The sequence below is a fragment of the Pseudophryne corroboree genome, chromosome 9 (assembly GCF_028390025.1).
Source record: "Pseudophryne corroboree isolate aPseCor3 chromosome 9, aPseCor3.hap2, whole genome shotgun sequence".
Classification (NCBI taxonomy): Eukaryota; Metazoa; Chordata; class Amphibia; order Anura; family Myobatrachidae; genus Pseudophryne; species Pseudophryne corroboree.
This window is the reverse complement of record NC_086452.1, coordinates 44985059-45004969: the sequence shown is the minus strand read 5'-3', so window position 1 is coordinate 45004969 and position 19911 is coordinate 44985059. Positions and strand designations below refer to the sequence as shown.

The 19911-nt window shown below is 46.7% G+C and overlaps 1 long non-coding RNA gene across 1 annotated transcript in view; it reads left to right on the top strand.

The window, feature by feature from the left end:
• LOC134957396 (uncharacterized) overlaps positions 1-19911 on the top strand; it is a 248514-nt gene that overhangs the window by 129605 nt on the left and 98998 nt on the right. The window contains exon 3 of the long non-coding RNA XR_010186583.1: positions 7274-7419. This is a non-coding gene — a long non-coding RNA (uncharacterized LOC134957396). The remainder of the gene's footprint in view (positions 1-7273; positions 7420-19911) is intronic.

The window sequence follows — 19911 nt, the reverse complement described above, 5'->3', positions numbered from 1 at the left end:
GCCTGTCTTCCTGCCTCTGGTGTGTTCCTGCATCCAGCTTGTGTACTCCAGTGTCCAGTTTCCTGAGTCCTGTCCAAGGGATCGTTTCCTGCTGTCCTCTGAGTTGCCTTCAAGTAGAGTGGTCTGGTATCCGAAGCCTCTGGGTTCTGGTCGTTTCCTGCGCACACCTTTCGTGGTGTCGTGAGTAGCGGCACTGCCGCACTTTATGGCTGAAGCCGTATTTTCTTTATCTATTTTGGTTGTGTCATTTTTGCGGAGGGTTTCCGCATTGCTGTCCTCGCCTTATTACGACGGGTTCGTATTTGGCAGTTAGGCTGCATTACTTGATTTGCTGTTGTTCCAGGTGGCCGCGCCGCACATAAACTACTTTGTTATGTTTTGTATCCTTATCTGTTTTAGCTGTGTCAGTCTTAGTTTTCCCCTTGTTCTCCTTGGTTTCGGTTAACGCCTTGTCTCCTATTAAGACCGGGGGGCATCGGAGTCTGGGCGGACCTAATTCGACCATTCAAACGCGGCTGCCGTGGACACAAGAAACCATAGTCTTGCAGGCGTTAATCGACCGCTGGGAAGGACAACGGAGTCAGGGATTTTTGTTAGGGGTAGCTGCGTATCTCAGTTCTATTGCAGCTTCACGTAGCTGTACTCTGAACCCTTCTATTGCCACCCAATCTCTTGGGTTCCAAGTACGTTGAACATAACACTGGTACCAATAGAATTGGTGATTCAGTGGGTTCTGTGGAGGAGCAGTCTCAGCGTGCAGCCTGTAGTCAGCAGCAGCAGGAAATGGCGCCTTTCAGCTTCTGGTCCCGTTCTCCGGGAAGCCCCGCCCCTTCAATGGCGCACGGTCAGAACCGGCCCTAACCAATATGGTGCCCTAGGCAAGATTTTGGCTGGTGCCCCCTAGCACCACCGCTAGTTCCGCCTCTGACCCTGCACCCCTTTCCCAGCACCATTATTATTATTATTATTATTGCATTTTATTTATAAGGCGCCACAAGTGTTTCGCAGCGCCGTACAAAGGACAGTACAGGGAGACAAAACTTAACATTACAGTAAATTAGAGATGTGCACCGGAAATTTTTCGGGTTTTGTGTTTTGGATTCGGACGCGTTTTGGCAAAACCTCCCTGAAATTTTTTTGTCGGATTCGGGTGTTTTTTTTTCAAAAACCTCTCAAAACCAGCTTAAATCATAGAATTTGGGGGTAATTTTGATCCTATAGTATTATTAACCTCAATAACCATATTCTGAACACCTCACACCTCACAATATTATTTTTAGTCCTAAATTTTGCACCAAGGTCGCTGGATGACTAAGCTAAGTGACCCAAGTGGCCGGCACAAACACCTGGCCCATCTAGGAGTGGCACTGCAGTGTCAGACAGGATGGCACTTAAAAAAATAGTCCCCAAACAGCACATGATGCAAAGAAAAGAGAAAAATAGGTGCACTGTGGTCGCTGGATGGCTAAGCTAAGCGACACAAACACCTCAATATCACAGGAATTATTCATTCTAATCAATGGTATTATTGGTACAAATCACTGGAAGAAAATGACAAAATCACAGGAATTATTCGTTCTAATCAATGGTATTATTGGTCCAAATCACTGGAAGAAAATTACAAAATCACTGGAATTATTCGTTCTAATCAATGGTATTATTGGCCCAAATCACTGGAAGAAAATGACAAAATCACTGGAATTAAATGGCAGTAACGTCGGGAATTATATCAAATGGCAGTACCACTGGACATATACGGAAGTGTCAGACAGGATGGCACTTAAAAAAATAGTCCCCAAACAGCACATGATGCAAAGAAAAGAGAAAAAGAGGTGCACTGTGGTCGCTGGATGGCTAAGCTAAGCGACACAAACACCTCAATATCACAGGAATTATTCGTTCTAATCAATGGTATTACTGGTCCAAATCACTGGAAGAAAATGACAAAATCACAGGAATTATTCGTTCTAATCAATGGTATTATTGGTCCAAATCACTGGAAGAAAATGACAAAATCACAGGAATTATTCGTTCTAATCAATGGTATTATTGGTCCAAATCACTGGAAGAAAATGACAAAATCACTGGAATCATTTGGCAAGATCACTGTAATTAATAATTAATTATAAATCACTGATATTAATTGGTAAAATCTCGCTATCGCCTGCCTAGTGAAGTGGAATCTAGATGGGATTTTGTACCGGGGACACAATAACTTCATCAATTGTCTAAATCCCAATGCACTAATGGCGGAAAACGGGCGCACGTCTAACAGCGCACTGATTATACTGAGAACTGATTATACTGATCAATCACTGATTATACTGAGCACTGATTTTACTGAGCACTGATGATACTACGGAGAACTGACACTGGCGAGAACAGCACTGGACTATTGTACTGTAGTATACTGGTCACCAAAATGCTGCACTGTACTACTTTATATACTGCTCACAACACTGCAGCACAGATATGGATGGATACTTGCAGTGACACGGAGCTGCAAGATACAGCAATGGACTACTGTACTGTACAACTATATACTGTTGGTCACCAAGATGCTGCACTGTACTACTATATATACTGCTCACAACAATGCAGCAAAGATATGGATGGATACTTGCAGTGACACGGAGCTGCAAGATACAGCAATGGACTACTGTACTGTACAACTATATACTGTTGTCACCAAAATGCTGCACTGTACTACTATATTATATACTGCTCACAACAATGCAGCAAAGATATGGATGGATACTTGCAGTGACACGGAGCTGCAAGATACAGCAATGGACTACTGTACTGTACAACTATATACTGTTGGTCACCAAAATGCTGCACTGTACTACTATATATAATATATACTGGTCACACAACAATGCAGCAGATATTGAGCACTGATGATCAGGATACTGTCTAGAACTGAGTCTGACATGGAGCTGCAAGATACAGCAATGGCCTACTGTACTGTACTATAATTATCTACTGGTGGTCCCCACAATGCAGCACACTGATCAGATATTTGCAGAACACTGAGCACAGATATGGAGCTTTTCAGGCAGAGAACGTAGATATTTGCAGCACACTGAGCACAGATATGGAGCGTTTTCAGGCAGAGAACGCAGATATTTGCAGCACACTGAGCACAGATATTTGCAGCACACTGAGCACAGATATTTGCAGCACACTGAGCACAGATATGGAGCATTTCAGGGAGAGAACGTAGCCACGTCCTCTCCGTTCAATCTCCAATGCACGAGTGAAAATGGCGGCGACGTGCGGCTCTTTATATGGAATACGAATCTCGCGAGAATCCGACAGCGGGATGAGGATGTTCGGCCTCGTTCGGGTTAACCGAGCAAGGCAGGAAGATCCGAGGCTGCCTCGGACCCGTGTAAAATAGGTGAAGTTCGGGGGGGTTCGGATCTCAACAAACCGAACCCGCTCATCTCTACAGTAAATAAATCACAAAAATAGAGTAGAGGTAACAAAGAGCACCACAATTCTCAAAACATAATACAGCTAAGATGTAAGTAGTGAGGGAGTAACCATCGTACTACTTGGGACTGGCGGCCATAGATAGAGATGAGCTTTTACCAGCAGGAGAAAAAGCGGGTAAAAATGGCCGCTGAGTAGGAGAGAGCTGTGAGTGAAATGTGTCAAGATGAGGGCTTTGACAACAAGAGGAAAGTGGGCCCTGCTCTGAAGAGCTAACAATCTAGCGGGAAGGGGCGACAGACAGATGACATGAGATGCAAGCAAGTGGGAGGTAGCCTGATGGCAGTATGTAAGCAAAGCAGCGATGTTCACCCCTCACCCATAGCAGTTCTTATGTTGGTTTTACTACCCCCTGTAATTTAAATAAGAACAGTACGCACATTCGGCGCACAGCAAGTTATGTGTTTTTGCTGCCAAGGGGCATGGCCACACAATAGTACCAAGTCAAATTATGCTACACAGTAGTGCAACTTTATGCACAATTTATCATGCGATAGTGTGCCTTATTCACATTACATCAGACAGTAGTACCAATTTACCTTATATACATTACTTCTCACAGTAGTGCCCCTCATTCACATAACATCATACTGAATTGTCCTTATTCACTTTATACCACACCATATTGCTCTTTATTCTCATTACACCACACCATTTTGCTCCTTATTCACATTACACCACACCATATTGCTCTTTATTCACATTATACCACACAGTAGTGCCCTTTCTATACGTTATTCCACACAGTAGAGCACCTTATACACATAATGCCACACATTAGTAATGCATTTATACACATAATACCACACAGTAATGCCCCTTACACATATGACACACATTATTAATGTCCTTATAAACATATTGTGCCTGACATATTATGCCAACCCTTATTAATGCCCATATACACATAATGTCCCTTACTCATATGCCGCACAATATTAATGCCCTTATAAACATAATGACACACATAATGTCCCTTACACATATGCCACCCATTATTAGTGCCCTTATACACATAATGACACACACAGTGCCCCTTATACATATGTCACACATTATTAATACCCTTATACACATAATACTGTGTGCGACTGTGGCTGTATTTGCATACGAAATGCTACACAAAGAATATAGGCATGCCGCATATCATTTTAATCAGCAGAAGCAGCCTGTGCCTCTAGGCATACCAGATGCCCTAGGCAATTGCCTAGTTTGCCTATGCCTAGGGCCGGCTCTGCGCACGGTCCCTAATAGATTATACTGGCTGTAATGTCAGATTTGTGTAAAAAAAGATTAGAATCCCCCTTTTACCTCAGCGCAGCTCGAGGCCCGGTGACCGCCACGCCCTAATGCCGCCATTGTCACTAGGAACCCGCTAACTGGGACCCTGGTGTAGTACTCACCGTACCGCGTCTACTTCGGCATCTGTTAGGGATGGTGGCATGCTGCCGGCGTGGGCTCACACCCTGGGGCATGAGAAACATCACCTTAGGAGCTCAGTGTCCTGTCAGCGGGGATACGAACCATTAACTCTTTAGGAAGTTGGTTCGGTTCCCCCTCCCCCCAAGTCCCACGATGCAGGCAGGATGGTTGCCAACCAGTGCTGCCTGAAAATAATAAACTAAGAGAAATTCTGAAGAAAACTCTCTGGAGCTCCAGAGAATGCACCCGGCTCCTTGGGCACATTTTTCTAAACTGAGTCTGGTGGAGGAGCATAAAGGGGAGGAGCCAGCAAACACTGATTGATTTCTTAAAGTGTCAGGCTCCAATGGACCCGATCTATACCCCATGGTACTAATGTCACCCCAGTATCCACTAGGACGATAGAGAAACACAGTATTCCTCACTGATGTGTACACAGAGCTTACGCTACATGCTGTATACAGTGATAGGCTGATGAGCAAGTAAATGTAACTTACTGGTGGTATCGCTGTAACTCTGAGCACATAGTGATATGGGGCCACGCCCAGCTCCGTGCGCCCACAGAAATTTCCATCGCAGAAGCCCACCCATCGCCTATATCATCGGCAGGGATGTGGTTCATTAGGTCAACATGAGTTAGCTCGACATACATTGGGTCGATCACGTTTGGTCAACATGCATTAGGTCGACATGATCACTAGGTTGACAAGGTCATTAGGTCGACATGGGCAAAGTCGACATGAGTTTTTTTTTACTGTTTTCGGTGTTGTTTTCTTCGAAAAGTGATGGGGAACCCCAATTAGTGCACCGTGACGCACGGTGCCTCGCTCCCCTACCGCTGCGCTTGGCACAGGTTACCGTTCCCAATTGTAGTCCACGTGGATCGTTAAGTATGAAAAAGGTCAAAAAAATCAATAAAAAAAAACTCATGTCGGCCTTTTTCCATGTCGACCTAGTACATGTTGACCTAATGCATGTCGACCAAACACGGTCGATCCAATGTATGTCGACCTAACTCATGTCGGCCTAAGGACCACCGTCCCATGGGCAGTGGGCTGTAAAATTGTAAAAACACAACAACAAAAAAATAGTTATCAGTAAAGAAAAACAGTTTATAATGTCATCAGTTTTATAAATAATATTTATCATATGGTGCCTTTTGCAAAACAAATATATTAAATTCAAAAATAAAATCACATACAAATTAATTTCCTATACAAAAAGACTTTTCTGGGATTCACTTAGGGGTCTATTTATTAAAATAATTTTTACTAAAATAATGTGAAAAGGGTGTGAAAACAGAAAACACCCTTTTTCACATTATTTTAGTATCACCTGGATGTATTAAAGGGCATTTGGAGCAGTGTTCATGAAAAACTGCTCCAAACCCTTTAATTCACTTTTTTTTGGTAACCCACATCGCATTCCCCCTATACTTACAATGGGAAATGTGACGTGGCCGAATTTACTAAAAAAAAAATGTGAAAAAATACCGCAGTGTGCCCTGCTCAGGCTGGCCAGTTCACAGGGCAGCACTGCGATAATGTGGCATTTGCCCAGCTTTCTCTGCCCCTGGCAGAGAAAGCTGAGCGGGGACTCGGCAGAGTGATCAGCTGTGTGTGTCCGATGGACCCACAAGCTGATCACAGTGTAAAAATATAAAAAAAGTTTAAAAAACAAACAAAACATACTCACCTGTCCAGGGAGCAGGTGTCCGCTGCTCCGGTGAGCGCTGCCGGGCGCCGGGTCCCCCCATATGCTGTGCTGTGACCCCGGTGCAGTAAAGTGATGCTGCAAAATGGCAGCGCACTTTACAGCACCGGGGGTCACAGCGCAGGAGAAGGGCCCGGCGCCCGGCAGCCTCCTGAAGCAGCGCGGACTAGCTCCCTGGACAGGTGAGTATATTGATCTTCTGGGGGGGGGGGTCCGCGGCGCGCGGGGGTAGTCGCGATGGGGGGGGGGGTCAACCGGTAAACCGGTAGCGGCGATGTCGGCGGCGCATGCGCAGCAGGACATCGGGGTATTTTTTCCGAAATATACCCCGATGATGCTGCGAAGAGGCATCGCAGGGACAGAGCTTAACCACAAGCTCTGTCCCTTGCGATGTAATCAATTATCGCAGTGCGAGATGGGGCGATTTTATCACCTGTCATCCGCATCCTGGATGCGGATGGTGATAATTAGGCCCCTTAGTGATTTTGTTACACGTAAACCTGACTGACTCCAACTGTAAGACAACGCCTGGTCCTGGATATTGTAGCAGTGTGCTGCCCTGTGTTGGTTCTTATACAAAAGCCCGGGAATTACAGACATATTTTTTTTCTCTTTTGTTTTATTCAAATTGAATTAGCAGATTCCTGCCTGGGCACAGACGCTACAAGATGTGGAATGAGCATCTAGCCCCGTGATAGATCTGAAGTGAGGATTATAAGCTGCGAGCCGCTGAGCCGCCAGCCCGGGGAGCAGCAGGTTCAATATGTCAGAGCTCCAGCAACTGAGGTTTGTGCATGTCATATAAAGTGCAATGGGAAGTAGGCTGCGGTGAAAGTGGGCACCGCTGGGATTACATCTCACATCTTCTGTTAGGTCAGCTGTCTAGAAAATAGCATTATAGCCGGGCAGACTGCATCTTCTGTTTATAGGTTACTGTACATGTTTGCACCTTTCAGCTGCAGGCAGTGAAGACTGGTGGAAGCGGCAGGGGGTAATTACTCCCATGGTTGACTTAATTTAATTATTTTGGTCATCCAAAAATGATCAGAGCACCCCTAAAAGACCATTCCTGGGAAGACTGCGGTACTCCAAAAGCATTATGGGAAGGAGAGCTGTCAATCACCTTTGTGGCGCTTGTATTGCTCTTAATAAGTTTTTGCAGCAGCTAAATCATTTTAATAACATAACCAGGAAAGTTCAGACCACAGCAGAAAGATTTAGATAAGAAGAAAAGGAAGGTAATAAAACAAAGCATTTAGCTAAAAATAAATGATAAACCAGATATTAAACAGGTCTCTACTTATTCTGGTCACTTTAAATAGGAAACTGATTTGGTTACATTACATATTTATTACTGACATTCAAGTATAAGGTTCACCAGTGGGTACAACTGACTGCCCTCCTCCCTGTTATTCATTTCATTTTACTGTATGGCAAGGTGTTTGAATTTCCTTCTGATAAAGGATACCGGATCCCGAATGTCGCATGTGCCATATGATAAGAAATGACAAAGCTCTATGGAGTCATTACAGGAATAAAATACAAAATAACAACCTTCCAATCTGCAGAGCGGAATGCCCGATGGCCACGTCAGGGAACCAGTGTCACCTTTATCAAGGGCTGCCATCGAAAAAGGTGACTCTTGTTCCCCAAAACGGCTATCGGACACTATGCTTTCCAGAATTAACTTGTGTTATATCTTCATTCCCGGACACTGTGTATATAAGTATGCATATAGGCTTATCTGTAAGTATATATATATAGGCTTATCTGTAAGTATGCATATAGGCTTATCTGTAAGCATGCGTATAGGCTTATCTGTAAGTATATATATATATATATATATATATATATATAGGTTTATCTGTAAGTATGCATATAGGCTTATCTGTAAGTATATATAGGCTTATCTGTGAGTATGCGTATAGGCTTATCTGTAAGTTTGCGCATAGGCTTATCTGTAAGTATGCATATAGGCTTATCTGTAAGTATACATATAGGCTTATCTGTAAGTATACTTTATATATACTAGGTGATTCTTCACACCGTCGTTAGGGGCTACGCCCCATTAAACCCTGCATGCCTTTGAACATACGCAGGCCGGTAGATAACAGATCCAGAAATGCAGGGCAGTATAGAGGGCATACAGAAAATAGGATTTTAGTACCTACCGGTAAATCCTTTTCTCTTAGTCCGTAGAGGATGCTGGGCACACTTCAAGAACCATGGGGTATAGAAGGGATCCACAGGAGACATGGGCACTTTAAGACTATGAAGGGGTGTGAACTGGCTCCTCCCTCTATGCCCCTCCTCCAGACTCCAGTTATAGGAACTGTGCCCAGGGAGACGGACATTTCGAGGAAAAGGATTTATTGTTAAACTAAGGTGAGATACATACCAGCTCACACCACAATCACGCCGTACAACATGGCATTTAACAGCAAACTCCAGTCAACGGCATGAACCATGTCAGCAACAGGCTGACCAAAACAAAAACACAACCAGTGTGTAAACATAATTAATAACTAATAACAGCAGATAGAGTCCGCACTGGCACGGGTGCCCAGCATCCTCTACGGACTAAAAGAAAAGGATTTACCGGTAGGTACTAAAATCCTATTTTCTCATACGTCCTAGAGGATGCTGGGGACACTTCAAGAACCATGGGGTTTATACCAAAGCTCTAGAAACGGGCGGGAGAGTGCGGATGACTCTGCAGCACCGATTGACCAAACATGAGGTCCTCATCAGCCAGGGTATCAAACTTATAAAATTTTGCAAAAGTGTTTGAACCCGACCAAGTAGCTGCTCTGCAGAGTTGTAATGCAGAGACTCCATGGGCAGCCGCCCAAGATGAGCCCACTTTCCTGGTAGAGTGGGCCTTCACTGATTTCTGTATTGGCAATCCAGCCATAGAATGAGCCTGCTGAATCGTATTGCAGATCCAGCGCGCGATAGTTTGCTTTGAAGCAGGCGCTCCAATCCAATCTTGTTGGCAGCATACAGGATAAACAGAGTTTCCGTTTTCCTAAGTTGAGCCGTTCTGGTGACCATAAATCTTCAAGGCCCTGACAACATCGAGAGATTTTGACTCCGTGAAGGCGTCAGTAGCCACTGGTACCACAATAGGCTGGTTCATGTGGAACGATGAAACCACCTTCGGCAGAAATTGTTGACGAGTCCTCAACTCCGCTCTATCCTCATGGAAAATTAAATAAGGGCTCTTGTGAGGCAGAGCTGCTAACTCAGACACCCGCCTTGCGGATGCTAAGGCCAATAGCATGACCACTTTCCAAGTGAGAAATTTCAACTCAACCCTCTGTAAAGGTTCAAACCAATGTGATTGAAGAAAATGTAACACCACGTTAAGATCCCAATGGTGCCACTGGGGGCACAAATGGAGGTTGGATGTGCAAAACTCCTTTCACGAAAGTCTGAACTTCTGAAAGGGAGGCCAATTGTTTTTGAAAGAAAACCGATAAGGCCGAAATTTGTACTTTAATCGATCCTAACTTAAGGCCCGCATCCACACCTGCTTGCAGGAAATGGAGAAAACGCCCTAGCTGAAATTCTTCGTATGAGCCTCCTTGGATTCACACCAAGACACATATTTTCTCCAAATACAGTGATAATGGTTAGACGTTACTCCTTTTCTAGCCTGAAGAAGTGTGGGAATGACTTCACTGGGAATACCCTTTCGGGCTAGGATCCGGCGTTCAACCGCCAAACGTAGCAACGGTAAGTCGTGATAAACGCACAGTCCTTGCTGTAACAGATCCTCTCATAGAGGAAGAGGCCAGGGATCTCTTATGAGTAATTCCTGAAGATCTGGATACCATGCCCTCCTTGGCCAGTCCGGAACAATGAGGATCGCCTGAACCTTTGTTCTTCTTATGATCTTTAGCACCTTTGGAATGAGTGGAAGCGGAGGGAACATGTACACCGACTGAAACACCCATGGTGTCACTAGCGCATCCACCGCTATTGCTTGAGGGTCCCTTGACCTGGAACAATATCTCTGAAGTTTCTTGTTGAGGCGAGACGCCATCATGTCTATTTGAGAAATTCCCCAAAGACTTGTCACTTCTGTGAAGACCTCTTGGTGAAGACCCCACTCTCCTGGATGGAGATTGTGTCTGCTGAGGAAGTCTGCTTCCCAGTTGTCCACTCCTGGAATGAAGATTGCCGACAGAGCGCTTGTATGTCTTTCCGCCCAGCGGAGAACTTTTGTGGCCTCTGCCATTGTCACAACTGAGGGCCTGAGCTGACGGGAGGCAGCCTCAGTTGTAGGGGCTGAGATGTACCGGAACCTGGGAGGTTGTATCAGACCCCTGGACATGTAAGTAACATGAATAATAACTGCCCGAAGGCGTGACCACGACAACTTGGATAAAAGTCAATGATGTTTATTATGACAACTCCGCAACACAGCAGCAGTAAAAGAAAACGTAAAAGTCAGCAAAGAATAAATACAGTTCCTGGGTACTACAGGATGGCAGGAGCCACAGGGCACTGGTAGTGTGAGATAGTTCTTATGATCTTCTAGATGGAAAGTCCTTACCAGGCCCGACTGTAGCAATGGAGATAACCCAGGATTGTGCCAGCTGGTGTTCCAGGAAAAGCTGGGTTGCTGAAGATAAAACAGCTGCTGTGGATACTGGCTGGAACCAGACTGTTGTTAGCACGGAGTGGATACTGGCTGGAACCAGTTAAATAATAAATGAACTTGGGAGCGATGAAATATGAACTGAAATGTAGAACTTGAGAGCGGAGAAATAATAATACCGGTGGAGAGTGGTAAAGCGTAGAAAGGACACCGGCCCTTTAAGGGAAGCTGTACTCTGCTGGAAGCTGAGCTGGAAGCAGGTAATGTTGTAGCTGGAAACAGATGAATCCACAGTGGATTGGAGAGTCAGGCTACACCGCAGGTGGAATGCTGGTGCGGGTCTCTATGGTGGAAGTCTTGAGACAGGAGCTGGAACCTGGAAGACAATCACAGGAGAGAGACAAACAGGAACTAGGTTTGACAACCAAAGCACTGACGCCTTCCTTGCTCAGGCACAGTGTATTTATACCTGCAGCAAGGAAGGGATTGGCTAGGCAATTATGCAGATTATCAATACTGAGAACAGATTGGTGGAAATGATCAGCTGACAGAATCCAAGATGGCTGCGCCCATGCAGACACTTGGAGGGAAGTTTGGTTTGTAATCCATGTGGTAATGAAAACAGTAATGGCGGCGCCGGCCACCGGAGACAGGAGGCGCCAGGCTGACAGATGCACATCCAACCACGCGGACACAGCGGAGGCCGCGGCTGACGTAATCGCCACTCAGACACTCTGCATGCAGAAGTTCAGGGACGGCGGCGGAGGCCGCGGGAGACGCCATGCCAGGTGTAATATGGCGTTTACTTTGACAGCGTCCCAGAGTGACAGGAGAGGATACAGGAATGTACACATCAGGATAACAGATGGGATCCGGTCCTGGAGCGCTGAGCCAGCCTTAGGAGGCATCTGATGGGTAAGAAATGGCGTCCAGATACCCGGATCGTGACAGCACCCCCCCCTTTAGGAGTGGCCCCAGGACACTTCTTTGGCTTTTGAGGAAACTTGGAATGGAATCTCCGGACCAAGGCAGGAGCATGGATATCAGAAGCATTGGTCCATGAACGTTCCTCAGGACCATAACCCTTCCAGTCAATAAGATATTGTAGTTGACCGTAACGGTGACGTGAGTCCAGGATCTTGGCCACTTCATACTCAACGCCTCGTTGAGTTTGGACTTTCGGAGTTGGAGGAAGTGAGGAATGAAACCGATTCAAGATCAGCGGTTTCAACAGGGAAACATGGAATGTCCTGGGTATTTTTAAGAAGGGAGGCAACTGGAGTCTGTAAGCAACAGGATTGATGACTTGTTCAATCTTGAAAGGACCGATATAGCGAGGTGCAAACTTCATACTGGGAACTCTTAACCTCAAATTCTTTGTGGATAACCATACCCGATCACCCACCTTGAGAGCAGGAACTGCTCGACGCTTCTTATCCGCAAACTTCTTGTACCTGAACGATGCCTTGAGCAGAGCTGATCGTACGCTCTTCCAGATATTGGCAAACTGATGCAAGGTGATATCCACTGCGGGAACAGAAGTTGCTGGAAGCGGTTGGAACTCAGGGACTTTAGGGTGGAATCCAAAGTTAGTGAAGAATGGTGTTGAAGCAGATGAAGAATGATACTGGTTGTTATGACAGAACTCGGCCCAGGGAAGTAATTGAACCCAGTCATCTTGAGAGGAGGACACATAGATGCGGAGGAAGGCCTCCAAGTCCTGATTCACCCTCTCGGTTTGACCATTGGTCTGAGGATGGTAAGCCGTGGAAAACTTTAGCTTGACTTGGAGGACTTGACATAAACTTCGCCAGAATTTGGCTGTGAATTGAACTCCTCGATCTGAGATAATTTCTTCAGGAAGACCGTGGAGTCGGAAGATCTCTTGTATGAATACTTGAGCCAACTTGGAAGCTGATGGAAGACCGGTGAGAGGAATGAAGTGTGCCATCTTGGTGAACCGGTCAACTACCACCCAGATGGTATTAAACTTGTTGCACATGGGTAAGTCTGTAATGAAATCCATCGACAAGTGGGTCCATGGTCGACGGGGAACGGATAGTGGAACCAGTTGCCCCGCAGGCGACTGGCGGGATACTTTATGTTGGGCACACTTTGGGCAAGATGCAATAAACTCCAAGACGTCCTTTTTCAGAGTTGGCCACCAATAGGACCTAGAGATAAACTCCAGGGTTTTTTGGATACCTGTATGTCCGGCAAAACGGGAAGCATGGGCCCAATGCATGAGCTTCTTCCTTAGCATCGGCTTCACAAAACTTTTCCCTGATGGGGGCGTAGAGTCCATCCCTACCGTGGAGAATGCCAACGGATTTATAATAGGATGCTTGTCTGAAGACTCTGACTCATTTTCTTGCTCCCATGAGCGGGAAAGGGCATCGGCCTTGCGATTCTGAGAGCCCGGACAGAACTGGAGTTTAAAGTCGAACCTGGAAAAGAAAAGTGCCCATCTGGCCTGACGAGGGTTGAGACATTGTGCGCCCTTCAGGTATAAAAGGTTCTTGTGGTCTGTAAGTATGGTGATTGAATGAGAAGCTCCCTCCAACAGATACCTCCACTCTTCTAGAGCGAGCTTGATGGCTAGCAACTCCTGGTCGCCAATGGCATAGTTGCGCTCAGCTGGGGAGAACTTCCGGGAGAAGAAACTGCAAGGGTGTAAATGGCCATCTTTAGCCCTCTGAGATAACACCGCTCCTACTCCAACGGAGGAGGCATCCACCTCTAAGATGAAAGGAGAGTCGATGTCAGGCTGTTTCAGAACAGGCGCAGAGATGAACCTTTGTTTTAAAAGATGAAATGCTTGCATGGCTTCTTCAGACCACTTGGACGGGTTAGCACCCTTCTTAGTGAAAGCAGTAATAGGCGCCACAATGGTGGAAAAGTCTCGTATAAACTTTCGGTAATAGTTGGCGAACCCTAAGAACCTCTGGACCCCTTTGAGGGTTAAGGGTACCGGCCAATTTTGGATTGCTTGTAGTTTCTCAGGATCCATCTCTAGTCCGGAACCGGACACAATGTACCCTAGAAACGGAATGGACTTGACTTCAAAGACGCATTTTTCTAATTTGCAATAGAGATGATTGACACGGAGACGGGACAGAACCTCTTTAACCCAAAAACGATGTTCCTCTAAATCGTTGGCAAAAATGAGGATATCGTCTAGATAGACCACGACATGACGGTATAGAATGTCTCTGAAGATCTCATTGACAAAATGCTGGAAGACAGCTGGAGCATTGCTCAATCCGAAGGGCATGACGAGGTACTCATAATGTCCGTCACGGGTGTTAAAGGCGGTCTTCCACTCGTCACCCTCACGGATCCGGATGAGATTGTATGCACCTCGCAAGTCCAGCTTTGTAAAGATGGTAGCTCCGCTAACTCTGTCAAAGAGCTCAGTAATCAGGGGTAAAGGATAACGGTTCTTGATGGTAATGTCGTTCAAACCTCTGTAGTCGATGCACGGCCGCAGACCACCATCTTTCTTTTTTACAAAAAAGAAGCCTGCGCCGGCTGGAGAAGAAGAAGGTCGAATGAACCCCTTTGCTAGGTTCTCTTTAATGTATTCCTCCATAGAATGCGTCTCGGGCAGAGACAACGGATAAGTTCGGCCTCGAGGTGGAACCTTCCCTGGAACGAGATCAATCGGGCAGTCCCATTCTCTATGAGGATGAAGGATATCAGCAGAAGCCTTACTGAACACATCCGTGAAATCTTGATATGGAGGAGGTGGAACATCAGACGACCTGGGGGAGGAAGAACAGACAGGCAACACTTTAAACAAACATGTCTCAGCACAGGAGGGACCCCATGCCAGGATTTGCGTAGTCGTCCAATCAATTGTAGGATTGTGAAGACGGAGCCATGGAAGGCCCAGGACCACAGGATGTGTGGCTCTTGGAATCACTAAAAGTGAAATAAGTTCGGAATGAAGAACTCCCACTCTCAGACGAACTGGTAGAGTCCTTAAAGAAATAACTGCATCAAAAATTTTGCTGCCATCCACGGCAGTTAAAGAAATGGACGAAGGAAGTCTCTCGGTGGGTAGGGACCACCGTTTAACATAGGCTTCGGTAATAAAGTTCCCAGCTGCTCCGGAATCAAGGAGGGCAATGACGTTCCGATAACGTTGAGCAACTTGAAGCGAGACTGGGAGATTACAATCTTGAGGAGATGGAGAGGAGATCATTACTCCTAGCCGGCCCTCTCCTTGGCGAGCTAGGATTTGGAGTTTCCCGGACGTTTGGGACAGGCATTAATGGTGTGAGACGGAGCTGCACAATAGCGACAGAGAGACTCGGAGAGGCGTCTTCGGCGCTCAGCAGGAGTTAAACGGGAACGGCCAAGTTGCATGGGCTCATCTTTAGATGGTGACAGTTGACGAGGAGGAGGAGCAGAAGATTTTGGAGCAGATGATCTTCCACGCTCAGTTGCTCTCTCTCTGAAACGTAAATCAACTTTCGTGCAGAGTGAGATTAGCTCATCTAACTTAGAAGGTAAGTATCTGGTAGCTAACTCATCTTTAATACGCTCAGATAAGCCATGCCAGAATGCAGCATACAGGGCCTCGTCGTTCCATGCCAGTTCGGATGCCAGGATCTGGAACTGTATCAGATATTGTCCTACAGTACGTGACCCCTGGCGTAAACGGAGAATCTCGGATGAAGCTGAGGTTACCCGGCCTGGCTCGTCGAAGATGCGCCTGAATGTTGACACGAAGGCAGTGTAGGAAGATAGCAGGGTGTCGGACCTCTCCCATAACGGTGATGCCCAATCAAGGGCTGAGCCACTGAGAAGAGAAATAATGTAGGCAATTTTTGTACGGTCACTGGGAAAATTGCCAGGTTGTAGCTCAAACTGAATCTCACACTGGTTGAGAAATCCCCTGCAGAATCTTGGAGATCCGTCAAATTTTGCTGGCGTTGGAAGATGAAGACGTGGAGCAGAAATGGGTAAGGTGGGTGGGGTTATAGCTGGAGTCACTGTGGTTGACGCACCAGACGCGCCTGATCCACGGAGAGTTGTCTGAATCCCATCCAGCCGAGTAGAGAGATCCTGGAGACAGCGGATGATGTGGCCCTGTGCAGCCTCCTGATCTAGTCGGGCTGCCAGTTCTTGCATCGGCCTGGCCGCTTGATCCTGGTCTCCGGCTGGATTCATTAGGTCAGTGCTTACTGTCACAACTGAGGGCCTGAGCTGACGGGAGGCAGCCTCAGTTGTAGGGGCTGAGATGTACCGGAACCTGGGAGGTTGTATCAGACCCCTGGACATGTAAGTAACATGAATAATAACTGCCCGAAGGCGTGACCACGACAACTTGGATAAAAGTCAATGATGTTTATTATGACAACTCCGCAACACAGCAGCAGTAAAAGAAAACGTAAAAGTCAGCAAAGAATAAATACAGTTCCTGGGTACTACAGGATGGCAGGAGCCACAGGGCACTGGTAGTGTGAGATAGTTCTTATGATCTTCTAGATGGAAAGTCCTTACCAGGCCCGACTGTAGCAATGGAGATAACCCAGGATTGTGCCAGCTGGTGTTCCAGGAAAAGCTGGGTTGCTGAAGATAAAACAGCTGCTGTGGATACTGGCTGGAACCAGACTGTTGTTAGCACGGAGTGGATACTGGCTGGAACCAGTTAAATAATAAATGAACTTGGGAGCGATGAAATATGAACTGAAATGTAGAACTTGAGAGCGGAGAAATAATAATACCGGTGGAGAGTGGTAAAGCGTAGAAAGGACACCGGCCCTTTAAGGGAAGCTGTACTCTGCTGGAAGCTGAGCTGGAAGCAGGTAATGTTGTAGCTGGAAACAGATGAATCCACAGTGGATTGGAGAGTCAGGCTACACCGCAGGTGGAATGCTGGTGCGGGTCTCTATGGTGGAAGTCTTGAGACAGGAGCTGGAACCTGGAAGACAATCACAGGAGAGAGACAAACAGGAACTAGGTTTGACAACCAAAGCACTGACGCCTTCCTTGCTCAGGCACAGTGTATTTATACCTGCAGCAAGGAAGGGATTGGCTAGGCAATTATGCAGATTATCAATACTGAGAACAGATTGGTGGAAATGATCAGCTGACAGAATCCAAGATGGCTGCGCCCATGCAGACACTTGGAGGGAAGTTTGGTTTGTAATCCATGTGGTAATGAAAACAGTAATGGCGGCGCCGGCCACCGGAGACAGGAGGCGCCAGGCTGACAGATGCACATCCAACCACGCGGACACAGCGGAGGCCGCGGCTGACGTAATCGCCACTCAGACACTCTGCATGCAGAAGTTCAGGGACGGCGGCGGAGGCCGCGGGAGACGCCATGCCAGGTGTAATATGGCGTTTACTTTGACAGCGTCCCAGAGTGACAGGAGAGGATACAGGAATGTACACATCAGGATAACAGATGGGATCCGGTCCTGGAGCGCTGAGCCAGCCTTAGGAGGCATCTGATGGGTAAGAAATGGCGTCCAGATACCCGGATCGTGACAGCCATTGCCACCGTGCTCTTCGTTCCGCCCTGGCGGTTTATGTGCGCTACTGCTGTTATGTTGTCCGACTGTATTAGGACGGGCAGGTTCCGAAGAAGACGTTACGCTTGAAGAAGGCCGTTGTAAATGGCCCTTAACTCTAGAACGTTTATGTGTAAACAAACTTCCTGACTTGACCATTTTCCCTGGAAGGTTTCCCCTGTGTGACTGCTCCCCAGCCTCGGAGACTCGCATCCGTGGTTACTAGGATCCAGTCCTGGATCCCGAATCTGCGTCCCTCTAGGAGGTGAGAGCTGTGCAGCCACCACTGGAGTGAGATTCTGGTCTTGGAGGACAGGATTATTTTCCAGTGCATGTGCAGATGGGATCCGGACCACTTGTCAAATAGGTCCCACTGAAAAACTCTGGCATGGAATCTGCCAAATTGAATGGCCTCGTAGGCCGCCGCCACCATCTTTCCCAGCAATCGAGCGCATTGATGGATTGAAACTCTCTCTGGTTTCAGAATTTGTTTGACCAAACCCTGAATTTCCAGAGCCTTCTCTTCTGGAAGAAAAACTCTCTGTAATTCCGTGTCCAGAATCATTCCCAAAAACGACAGCCGTTTCGTCGGATTCAACTGTGACTTCGGCAAGTTTAGGAGCCAACCATGTTGCTGCAGAACTGTCAGGGAGAGCGCAATGTCCTGCTCCAGCTTGTCTTTGGATCTCGCCTTTATCAGGAGATTATCCAAGTAAGGAATAATTGTGACTCCTTGTTTGCGAAGGAGAACCACTTCCTCCAGACTGGAGATCACTGCTCGGAGAGATTCCATCTTTAATTTGAATTCTCTTAGGTAAAGATTGAGGGACTTTAGGTTCAGAATTGGTCTGACCGAGCCGTCCGGTTTCGGGACCACAAACATGCTTGAATAAAAGCCTTCTCCCTGTTGTGACGGGGGAACCCTGATAATGACTTGACTTAGACACAACCTCTGTATTGCATCGCATACAACCTTCCTGTCCTGAAGAGAAATTGGCAAGGCCGATTTGAAAAATCGGTGAGGGGGAACGTCTTGAAACTCCAGTTTGTACCCCTGGGACACTATTTCTAAAACCCATGGGTCCAGGGCCGAACGAGCCCAGAAATGACTGAAGAGCTTGAGACATGCCCCCACCGGTGCGGACTCCTGCAGAGGAGCCCCAGCGTCATGCGGTGGATTTGTCAGAAGCCGGGGAGGACTTCTGCTCCTGGGAACCTGCCACGGCAGGAGATCTTTTACCTCTTCCTCTATTGGCAAGGAAGGTATAACCTCTGCCTTTTTTGTATTTATTTGGCCGAAAGGACTGCATCTGAAAGTGGTGAGCTTTCTTTTGTTGTGGAGGAACATAAGGCAAAAGTGACGACTTACCTGCGGTAGCAGTAGATACCAAATCAGTGAGACCCTCACCAAACAAGACACTACCTTTATATGGGAGAGACTCCATAGCTTTCTTAGAGTCAGTCTCAGCATTCCATTGATGAATCCACAATGCTCGTCTAGCTGAAATTGCCAAGGCATTGGCTCTTGATCTCAAAATGCCAATATCTCTCGCCGCCTCCTTCAGGTAGGCCGCAGCGTCCCTGATATAACCCAGCGTTAACAGGATACTGTCCCTATCTAGGGTATCTATATCAGATGACAAGTTATCTGCCCATTTTTCAATAGCAGTACTCACCCACGCCGATGCAATGGTTGGTCTGAGCAGCGTACCTGTGGCGACGTAAATGGATTTTAACGTAGTCTCCTGTCTACGATCCGCAGGATCCTTAAGGGCTGCCGTGTCAGGAGACGGTAAAGCCACCTTTTTTGACAACCGAGACAGAGCCTTGTCCACAATGGAAGATGATTCCCACTTATCTCTATCCCCCGCGGGGAACGGTTACGCCACCTGAATCCTTTTGGGAATCAGAAACTTTTTTTCAAAAAAGGCATTCAGTTCATGAGAGGGCGGAAACGTTACCTCAGGTTTCTTTCCTTTATACATACAGACCCTAGTATCAGGAACAGCAGGGTCCTCAGTGATATGTAACTAGTGATGTGCACCGGAAATTTTTCGGGTTTTGTGTTTTGTGTTTTGGTTTTGGGTTCGGTTCCGCGGCCGTGTTTTGGATTCGGACGCGTTTTGGCAAAACCTCACCGAAAAT